Below are 9,831 nucleotides of genomic sequence, written 5' to 3'. Positions count from 1 at the left end.
TTGCTTTCTATCACGCCGAAATTTACCGCCCTCTTCCTAAACCCAAAGTAGCTCGTTTTCTCACACGTTCTCTCTTGAGAAGCCCGCCGTGAAAACAAAACCAAAACAAACGTCTTTACAATATCAGTATATATGTCAATTACTTTATGTGTATTCACTTTTTGTGTTTAAAAACCTTAAATTTAAGTTATAAACACATTTCAGACTTTGAAAGCAGAAAGATAATTACCAACATTACAGTAGTAACACACTTTTCGTCAAACTTAGAGGTGCTGCATTTGAAGTCTGGCAACTATCTCTCACTTTTGTGTGTGTTTTTTCATAGCGTTTTGTGCCGAGTGGTTGGTGGCGTGATTTAATCTGTTTTATCTATTTCAAGCTTAAATCATAGTTATAGAAGCTTTATGGGTGATGTCTACCCTTCTAACCTACGCGTGTGTTGAACATGGGGACCCCGGAAGAACGATCATCGCCGGATAAAATACTGCGCGTCAAAAGTGGATGACATTGCATCAGAACAAAGCGTGTTCGTGTGTCCGCGAGATGAAGACGACAGTGAAGGAGAATTTTACGTTGGAAACATCGTTTTTGCTCGGGTAAGTACGCATTTTTTATTATTCTGTATTTGGTTGGAATGAGTTCTGGTGTTTATGGGTCAGTAATTCGCTAGACCCCCATCTCGTTTGCTCTGAGAGCCTACGTGAGTTAGTATACTTGTTTGGCGCCCAGTCCACCGTTTCCGCAGAAGTCAGCATCAATTTACGCTGAAGCTAGACCTTGGCTACGATGCTCGCGCTATGGTACACGGCTGCTAATAATTTCACATCACGCAAGGCTCTTTAACACCGGGGCGTTTGTTTATGTGTCTCTCAAACAGTGCCTTTGCGGTTGCAGGTCGCAGTCGCAATTTCGCGTGAGTGGCACAACGCTGTGATTAGTCCTCCCTCGTGAATACCCGCGGTATACCAAGAAATAACATGAACAGGAGGTTCCCTGGAAGTGCATGTGAAAACGCGTACACGTGATTCAATGGCTGGCGTCTCGTAGGTGTTGTGAAATCTCTCCCCCCCCCCTTCACTAATTCCGTGCAGTGCGCTTCGCAGCTATTGCGCTCGCGAGACCGGCGACCGTACGCCTCGCGGTCTTCGGGCCGCGATATGTGTGCTGTTCTCGTGAAGCTCGACAACAGCGAAATTGCCGTACTCGCTCGCCAACGCGCCCCGACAGCGTACGCGTCGACCGGGTGCTGACGGAGTTGTGCTGGAAGAAAAGCAGGCAAGAGATGAGGGCGCACGAGGTGTAGTTAAACATGAGAATTTACAAAGTGCAAGGTGGAGAAAATAGTATGCAAGGGCCGGAAACGGTGAGAGAGTTCGGGCCGCGTGCCAGCGAGCGAGTGCGGTAATTTACGTTGCCGAGTTTCACGAGTCCGGCACGAATATGACGACGCCCGTCTGAGAGTTCATAGAGGTATAGAATTCACATACGTGCAAATTGAAGGTGAAATGCGCGCATGTGGCCTCGCAGGGAGTTAGCATAGTCTCGGGGTAGTGGGGGAGATTTCACAACGCCTACGAGGCGCCTGCCGATTCTGTCAGAGTAGCTCTCGTGAAGTCTGGGGCTTGATATCAGAGGCATATGTATTGTTTAAATTAGTGCAGAAAATTGAGCCAATTCGCAAGTTCTCATTTTCGCAAAACCGCAGGCCATACAGAGACTAACAAAAAAGCTGTAGGCACTCACTCAACTCGATTTATATTGGAGAATTGAACGTGCAGATACAAGTCAGACATTGAAATGGAGGAGCCTCAACTATCACACACCAGTTCCGATTGAAAGCAAGGGATACAGATGAGCTGCTAGCATGCGTTCCATGCAAATTAGCTCAGTAGCTAGCTTTGCATATATCATGCATACCCCACTCACAGTACCTGCGGGTCTAATAAATACATTCTTACTGTGACCTAAATTTCACTTGGGGTGTTCCGGGAATGCTCTTATTAGTGCCTTGGAGGTTACTGTCTTTAAACGATTAAAAATCTACTTGATGTAAGCATTCGTGCTTTGTGTGTGCTCTTCTTGTATTTCAACAAGTGTCAGCACACTCACAGGTTATGCACCTGCAGGTGCTGCTGCTGGCTGTCCTGGGTCAGCTGCCTTCCAGTCCAGTTTCAAAGGCTTTGCCAGGGCCTCCCTTGGCCAACCGACACTGCACCTGCTGTACCCAAGTACTGCCTGGCCTTTCGTTGGTGCTCCGTACGCTTTGCCGCCAGGAATGGTCATTCATCCATCATCTGGCCGCTTGGACCACCCGTTCAGAAGTCAGCGCATTTGCTCGACACATCGGTCCAGGCACTGCTGCCATATCGGTTCACCAACCGATTATGTATTTTCAGGTTAGTTATTGCATGTTGTGGAACTTGCCATGATGTATACCTGTTAGCAGTGCTGTGGCCTCTGATTATTTGAAACATTTTCATGAAGCAGTGCTGTGCGTATGGAGCGTGTCATTGCTTAGCAGAGATATTGAAGAGAATCTGGGGCTGACGACTAAAGGGCAAGAAGAGAAATTGAACTGACTTTGAAGCAAGTATTCGTATGTAATCAAGCCAAGCAAACATTTAGGATCTTTCGATATGGTTTTAAACTTGCAATACAAACTGGTCTACTTCAGATCATACTGGTAATAATCATACTATACCGAAAAGTACATCCCGCAGTCTGTAGAATTCTGACAGCGCTTTTTTCGCAGTCTCTCATGACAGGCACTAATCTCAATGGTTGGAAGATAGTCGAGGTAGCACCAGTCTTTAAATGAGGAGATGGTACTTCACCATTAAATTTCCCTAACAAGCACCATATGCAAGGTCAGGAAACATTTCATCCACTCTCAGGTCGCTAATTATTTATAAAATCACGATATCACATTCGAGTATCACCACGGTTTTCACAAGGGTTACTTGAGAAACACAACTTTCAGGATTTGTTCACGATCTACATTGATCCATTGACACAGGCTTACAAACTGCGGTAGTTTTTCTCGATTTTTCTAAAGCATTCAATCGCATTGCACACCACAGACTACTTCTCAAACTTCACCCTAATGTCCTCACTTGAGCAAAAGATTTTCATTCTTCTCAAATGCAGTTTACTTCTAATAACTATATACTTCTTTTGCTCGTGCCACTTTGTTGTCCCCCCAGGCAGGTTGCTTGGTCTATCTTCCATGTTGCATATCCTCCCATGTAAGTCTATTTGCAGATGATGTTGTAATTTATCACACAATTTCTTTCAACTACTACCATCAATGCTTTCAATCTGATCTTAGCACAATTAACTCCTGGTGCTGCAAATGGCTAATGTCGCTTATCTCTAAAACAAAGTGCATGACTTTAACGGTGGCAAGTCTCGGATTGTAAATACTTACTTCATTAACAACAGCCTGATTACCTCTTGAGACAAAGGTGTTTTGGTAGGCCGGTAGGGGAGGGTGGATTGCATGGTGGATTTCAAAAGGTACATCGATTGGGAAAATAAGACGTGTGATTAATATTTTCATTTGCACTCCAAAACTCGCTTTATTTCATATGTTTAACCCACTGCCGTGGCTCGGGTGGTGTGCTGTGGAGGCGAATGTCGGTTAGATACCGCTTGGTGTAGCCGCTTTTCAGATGGAGGCAACACGTAAAGACGCCCGTGTTTGCAGATTTCGATGCGCACAAAAATACCCAGATGGTCAAAATTAATGCGAAGCCTTCCCTTACAGTGCTCCCCATATCCCAAGTGTAGCTTTGGCGTGTTAAACCACCGTTTTTTTTTTCATGTTTTTGGTATAGTACCAGCTGCTGTAGCAGGTGCAACTTAAAGGTAAAATTATACATAATGTTTCCAAGAGCTAAATATAAAGGCCATATTGAAGTGCGTTTATGGGTCTATCTCATAGCAGTAGTGAAAGGTTATATACTCTGGTGCAGGTTAAGAACGCCAATGGCTCATGTGGTGTAGTCCAGTGTTTGATGGAATGCCGTGTAGGCAGGTAGAAGCATTATTGCAGTGATGAAAAGTAGGTCACTGACCAAGTCAAGAAAGCCATTTAACGGTTTGTTGCTTGTTCACGGTGAGCATGTGTCGTGGAAAACGAAGCTATATATTGGGCATTACGCGGCGCAATGAGTTTGCATAGATATGGTGCAGGTTGCCATCCATTATGTTGATAATGTTGGGCGTCGTCTGAACAATGAGGGACTCGAGCAGTAATCGAGAAGATAGATTGCACTCAGTTGTCAGTAATTTTGTCTTGTTCCAGTCGACCACGTGTCCCGTCCTCTCACGGTGCTCTGCCAGTGGACTTGTTTTTGCATGGCCCTTGTTCACTTCGTTCCAGTGCTGCATTAATCTTCTGTGCAGATTGCCCGTTTCGCCAATGTACACTGATTTGCATTCAGCGCATGGAATCTAATAAACAATACCCGGAAGCTTGGAGCGTGAGAGGGGGTCTCTCACGCTGACAATGTCAGAACGCAGCTTGCTAGTGGGCACATGCACAATGTATGCACTGCGTGTCTTGAAAATGTGTGCGAGAGTTTCACCGATGTGTGGGACGTAGGTAATTGCTGCACGTTTTGATGCAGTCGTTGTCCTGAATATAATGCCTAAAGCATTATATTCAGAAAGAAGCGAAGAGGGCGACTAGCAAGAATCCACATTGACATAAGCAGGCAGAAGCGTCCACAAGGCCTGTGTCAAAACGTGCTGCAATTCTCGTCCTACACATCAATCAAACTTTCGCACGCATTTTCAAGAAACACATTGTGCACATCGTGCAGGTGCCCACTAGCAAGCTATGTTCTGACATTGTCAGCGTGAAAGACCCCCTCTCACGCTTCAAGCTTGCAGGTGTTGTTTATGTTTTGAACAAAAAAAGTGCCATTTAACCGTGACACCTCCTTCCTTGCCGATTTCTGATGCCTGATTGTTCAGTTTGTGGGGATACGTTTAGCAGATTGCTCACATGTCTAACCTGTATTTGTGCTTGAGCAGTCAAACGCTGATGTTAGCAGTGAAGTAGGTGAAAATTGTACTTTGATTGTAGTTGTGTGCAGATTACCTACATTGTGTTAATTCGTAGAAAAGCAAAATTGAGGTAACCCTGCTAACTGTTCCGCATTGCAGCATTTTATTATGCGAACGTTAAGGAGTTCAGCTGCTTGTTAAAGGTGAAATAAACAGTGGTACAAAAAGAAGAGCATCTACTAAACAGAAATATCTTCACAATCGCAGGATGCCAACGGTCCGCCTACCAACTTGTGTCCTGCATCGTTTCTGCTGGCTGGAGCGGTTCATGGAGCATTTTCCAGCTTCTCAAAGTTTGTGGTCAAGCGCTCCTCCAAGTGAAAGATGCCGCAGAGGGATCTTTTGTTTTAATGCCACAATTTCACGTGCTCAGCAGCAAAGTTACTCGTAAGGCTTTTTAAATATTCATCACCCAAGAGGGCATGTTACCTTCGTCTTCGGTGGAATGTGTCTGCACTCAGGTTATTTGTGACAGAAACAAGTGGACCACGTCATGAGAGTCATTGAGGCCTTGTTGATTATGCATGCTTCTGTAATGACATTTTCATTAAGCTGAATACTTTCCACATATTACGATTTGTGAACAAATTATGGTAAAAGTCATGATTATTTGTACTACACTGCAGGAAGGAAATGCCAACATACGTTTTAAGCACCTCTGATATTTCAGATCGTTGGCTGGTGAGCAATAAAACAAAACTGAAATTTTTTTAAAGTAAAATCAAATATTCGTTGTCACCAGTGCATGACCATAGTAAAAGCTATCTAGTCACCAAATTTAGAATTAGACACGAAATGCCAAGAAAAATAGGGAAATAAACTAGACAGCTGGCTACAATAAACCAATTCGTAAAATTCCTCAATGTCTATCAAATGATGATTCAGGCGGGTTAGTTAAGATGTCAGTGGGTTTACACACCCAACTTGCAGGGAAGCACATGAGCTCCCAATATTAACATGTTTTTAGTGAAGACCGTCTTCCTTCATTAAGCTGCTTTGCACATTGATGCCAGTCTGATAAATGTCCTGAATTTTTGTTATGATCAATCTTTGTATGGGAACCATATATTTTTATATGATGTCGCTGTGTATTTCTGAAACTGTATCTAGTCACTAATTCCAATTTGTCGTGGTCAGGTTTTTTCAACTGATTCCTAGCTTTTTTAACAATTATGGTATATTTTGTGTGCCTAAAGGAATGCCTCATTGCATGTTTAGCCTATGTAGTGTTGAAAGCGGACATTTTGCTTCAAAGTGGAATGTCGGGCTAGCAACAAGGTACTTCGCGTGCTGCTCACTTTCATTCATGCCATTATTTTTTATATTATCATTTAAAATTAAAAGCCAACCAATTTGCTGTCGTTTTAATTTTGTCACCTACTTTATACTTTCTTTTTTTTTCAACTTTGTGTAAGGATTGACTATCCATATTTTTATGATACCAAGGCGTTGGACTGGGCTAGCTGGTACATGTTTGAATGGATGAAAAACCATAGGAAAACCCAGGACACAGAAGAGAACGACGGGACAAACTTGTGCCGTCATTCTGTTTTAACTGTTTCCTGTGTTTACCACTGGTTTTTTATGCATTCAAACATTTTTTATGAGTTTGTTGAACAGTGATTAGTTTAGGTGTGTTCAAACAATTGTTGGCTGCGAAAGCTCCCTGTAGCATTTGTATAAGTGCTCTCTGCTTTTTTTTTTGAGCCAATACCCCACCACCAGTCTTCATGAGGTGGTCTTTTGTAGAAATAAGTTGAAATAAATATTTGTTTGCATTGCTTTACATGTTTTGAAAGAATTTCTTGTTCATTCTTGTTTCATTCAACCCCGTTTCAGAATCCTGCTTAAGGCATTTCCTCTGTTATTTTTTTTCAGAACCAGGAAGGGTGCTCATCCTCGGTTCTTGCTGAAGCAGCAGTATCCATACTTCACACGTGAGCTCTGAACACACAGTAATTATGGTATGAAACATTCTACCAGTATAAGCCTGCTTTGTAGACGTCATTGTAGATGTCAAAGCTCTTGACAGTGTAGTCCAATGTCTGGTGTAACGGGCAATGTCTACAACTTGTAAAAATTAATTTTGTGGCTATAATGTTTGTGATTATTTTAAAATGCACGTCAACTACTATTTAGAATCGCTGTCTAAATTGGCAGCCATTTTCCTGGTGGATACAGAAAGTGAAAAAGCGCATGTGTAGAGATTTCAGTGCACCTTAAATGTCCCAAATTTGCTAAAGCTAATCCAAAGCCCTCCTTGTGGTGCACTTCATATCCCATGTACAGTTTTGCGTAAAAACAGCTAAAAATTTATGATCAATTTAAACTTATTTTAATGTTTTTAAATGCAAATATTCTCAGTTTAAGCTGCCATATTTAGAGTAAAATATTTTGTAACAATTATATAGCTACCAAAGGTTTACAGAAAAGCTTTTTGCTTTTGGTTGTGCACCTTCTTATCAGAAGAAAAATGTTGTTAAGAAAGGCAGAAGAAACCCAACTATGGAAATTAGCAAACCCTAAAGCTGCGGATAGAATGAATGTTTTGTAGAGAATCTTTTGCTGATTTCAGTTCTAGTCAACTCTAAAAAAGTCTATCGACGTAGAATGCTTACCGTGAGGCACCTCGTAATACTAGCCAAAACTAATGGGCCCTGGCTGTTGGCTTTTCATTTGCAACAGTGACAAATGACCACACATCCACCGGCACGGACATAATGCAAGGCACCATGTACAAGCTAGCCTCATGATAAAATAATGTTTTCTGAACAATGGCATTACATTTCAACCATGGGCTTCACCAGGGAACTTGTATGCATTGTTCTGTGATGTTTGCAGTTCTTGTTATTGCTATGTGGGGTCATTTAGTCTAAAGGTATGTTTATAAAACTCCAAATACCACCAAACCTTGCAAGTGCTGTACCATATGAATATTTTTCCGTAAAGCAAAAATAATAATGCAAACAAAAATAAATGGCTTGGGTACCCAACTTTTATAAGTAGATTATGAGCCGCAGTACGGAGGGAACTATATTATGAGCCGCATTACGGAGGAAACTATACATTTTGCATTTGGTCTTCCTTGATATTGAACCTTCCTGCTCAGCTCAAGAATAAGGCACTAAACATTGCAGGTAGCTACCTTGATTGGAAGTTTGATGCAATACTAAGAAGCCAAGGGTTTTAAGGTTCAAGGAAGTTTTGTGTGGTTGAAGTGTTGCACACCTAATTGCTTTCACTGCACAGCATGGTTAGGCTCTGCAGTGAATCTCGAAGGATGTGTACTGCAGTTCGGCAAAGTGAACATATAATTGGTTTTTTACGAAGTTTTGGGTAATCAACTACCTCTAAAGTTATAACTGTACTGAGATGTGGCTCCTGACTTTTTAAATTGATGTTTTAACAATCGGTGACACAAGTTCAAGGAAATTATCAGCTGATGTTGAGCTTCAATGGAATGTCTCACAGAACCGAGCTTGGAAAGCACGAATGTTTCATACCATAATCGTGTGTGATATTGTGCAATATGTGGTCTCACACCTGCTGCACCTGTGAACCGAGGATGACGCACCCGTTTTGTACCCCTTTAGGTGGGTGCTTTTGCAGAAGATGCTCCTACAGATTGGGGTGCTAAGTAGCACCCTAGGATACTTTTAGGCGGACAAGGGTGTTTATAAGGCACCTGTCTTCTGGGGTGCTTCACAGAGGGTGCTCCTGCGGCGACAAAATCCAAGCACCCTAAAGGGCGTAAAATATTCAGTTTTTAGGGTGCTCCTGCGGCGACAAGCTGAAGCACCCTTTTGGGCGTAAAAATTTTTAGTGTGTGCTCTGTTGCTTGCATGCATCGTTTCTACTCATGTGCCGTCTTGTTCACCTGTCACTGAATATGATGTCAGCCCCGCATGTCCGCGCCGGACTGTTCCTCCACTTCCGAAGTCCCGAAATAGCGCACTCCGTCCGTACTCCGAAGGCCGTGTTCTATGCCAATGTACATCAAATGTGATTACTTACTGTGCTTACTGTTTACAGCGGCAGTCATTGTCTGTACCCGACAACACCAGAAAAAACAACGCCGGGTTTTCACAGACCGAAGCCCTTCTAGCGGTCGCTCTAAAGTTTTGTTGAAAATTGCCAATAGGGAGCAAAGCCTCTTAGCGGAAGGGTCATATTCCTTTTGGTGAACAACCACAGGCTTTGCATGGAAATTGCGGACACCTTCAGGATATACTGGACCAGCGCAACCACGTCCATTCCGAAGGTGTGTGTCTTTTTCCGACAAAGCCAGTATTTTATTTAGTAAAGATGCATCAACTTGCCTAAAAACAAGTACTGCTAAACTGTGTCAAATTCCCACACCTCGCCTCCTTGTTGTGTTCGCCGATTTCGCATTATTCTTGAGCCGTCTCTGGTTATCTGGTCGTATTAAGAGCAAGGCGGGTAGATCAGTCTCATAGGGCGCAGAGGAGGTGGTGGCCTTTACAGCATCACATACCTGGGATTTCTACCACCTGCCCCCGGTCTCTCGCTCTTGGCCGGGTCCGCTCTTCCGCACTGCCCCGTGAATTCCTTGCCGCATTCCAGCCATTGATTCCTGCATTCCAAACACCCCACCGGCGCGAGGAGGCCTCAAGTTGCCGTCTTTATCTATCCATGCGAACGCAAAGAGATAAATCCTAAGTATTCAAGTGGTAACAGAGAGCTGACTAGGCAGCCAATTTAAGAAGGTGACCTGGTATAACTAAAAGGTCTCGTATT

The 9,831-nt window shown here is 43.0% G+C and overlaps 1 long non-coding RNA gene across 1 annotated transcript; it reads left to right on the top strand.

The window, feature by feature from the left end:
- The first annotated feature begins 295 nt into the window (after positions 1-295).
- On the top strand, positions 296-6,859 carry LOC144164360 (uncharacterized). The gene is made up of 3 exons (XR_013321168.1): positions 296-596; positions 2,127-2,396; positions 5,281-6,859. It is a non-coding gene; the product is annotated as an uncharacterized LOC144164360 (long non-coding RNA).
- The last annotated feature ends 2,972 nt before the right edge of the window (positions 6,860-9,831 follow it).

This window comes from Haemaphysalis longicornis, unplaced genomic scaffold (assembly GCF_048455015.1).
Source record: "Haemaphysalis longicornis isolate Haplotype H1 unplaced genomic scaffold, Haemaphysalis longicornis Haplotype H1 scaffold_13, whole genome shotgun sequence".
NCBI classification, from domain to species: domain Eukaryota; kingdom Metazoa; phylum Arthropoda; class Arachnida; order Ixodida; family Ixodidae; genus Haemaphysalis; species Haemaphysalis longicornis.
The sequence above is the reverse complement of the archived record's forward strand: the minus strand, read 5'-3'. Positions and strand labels throughout refer to the sequence as shown.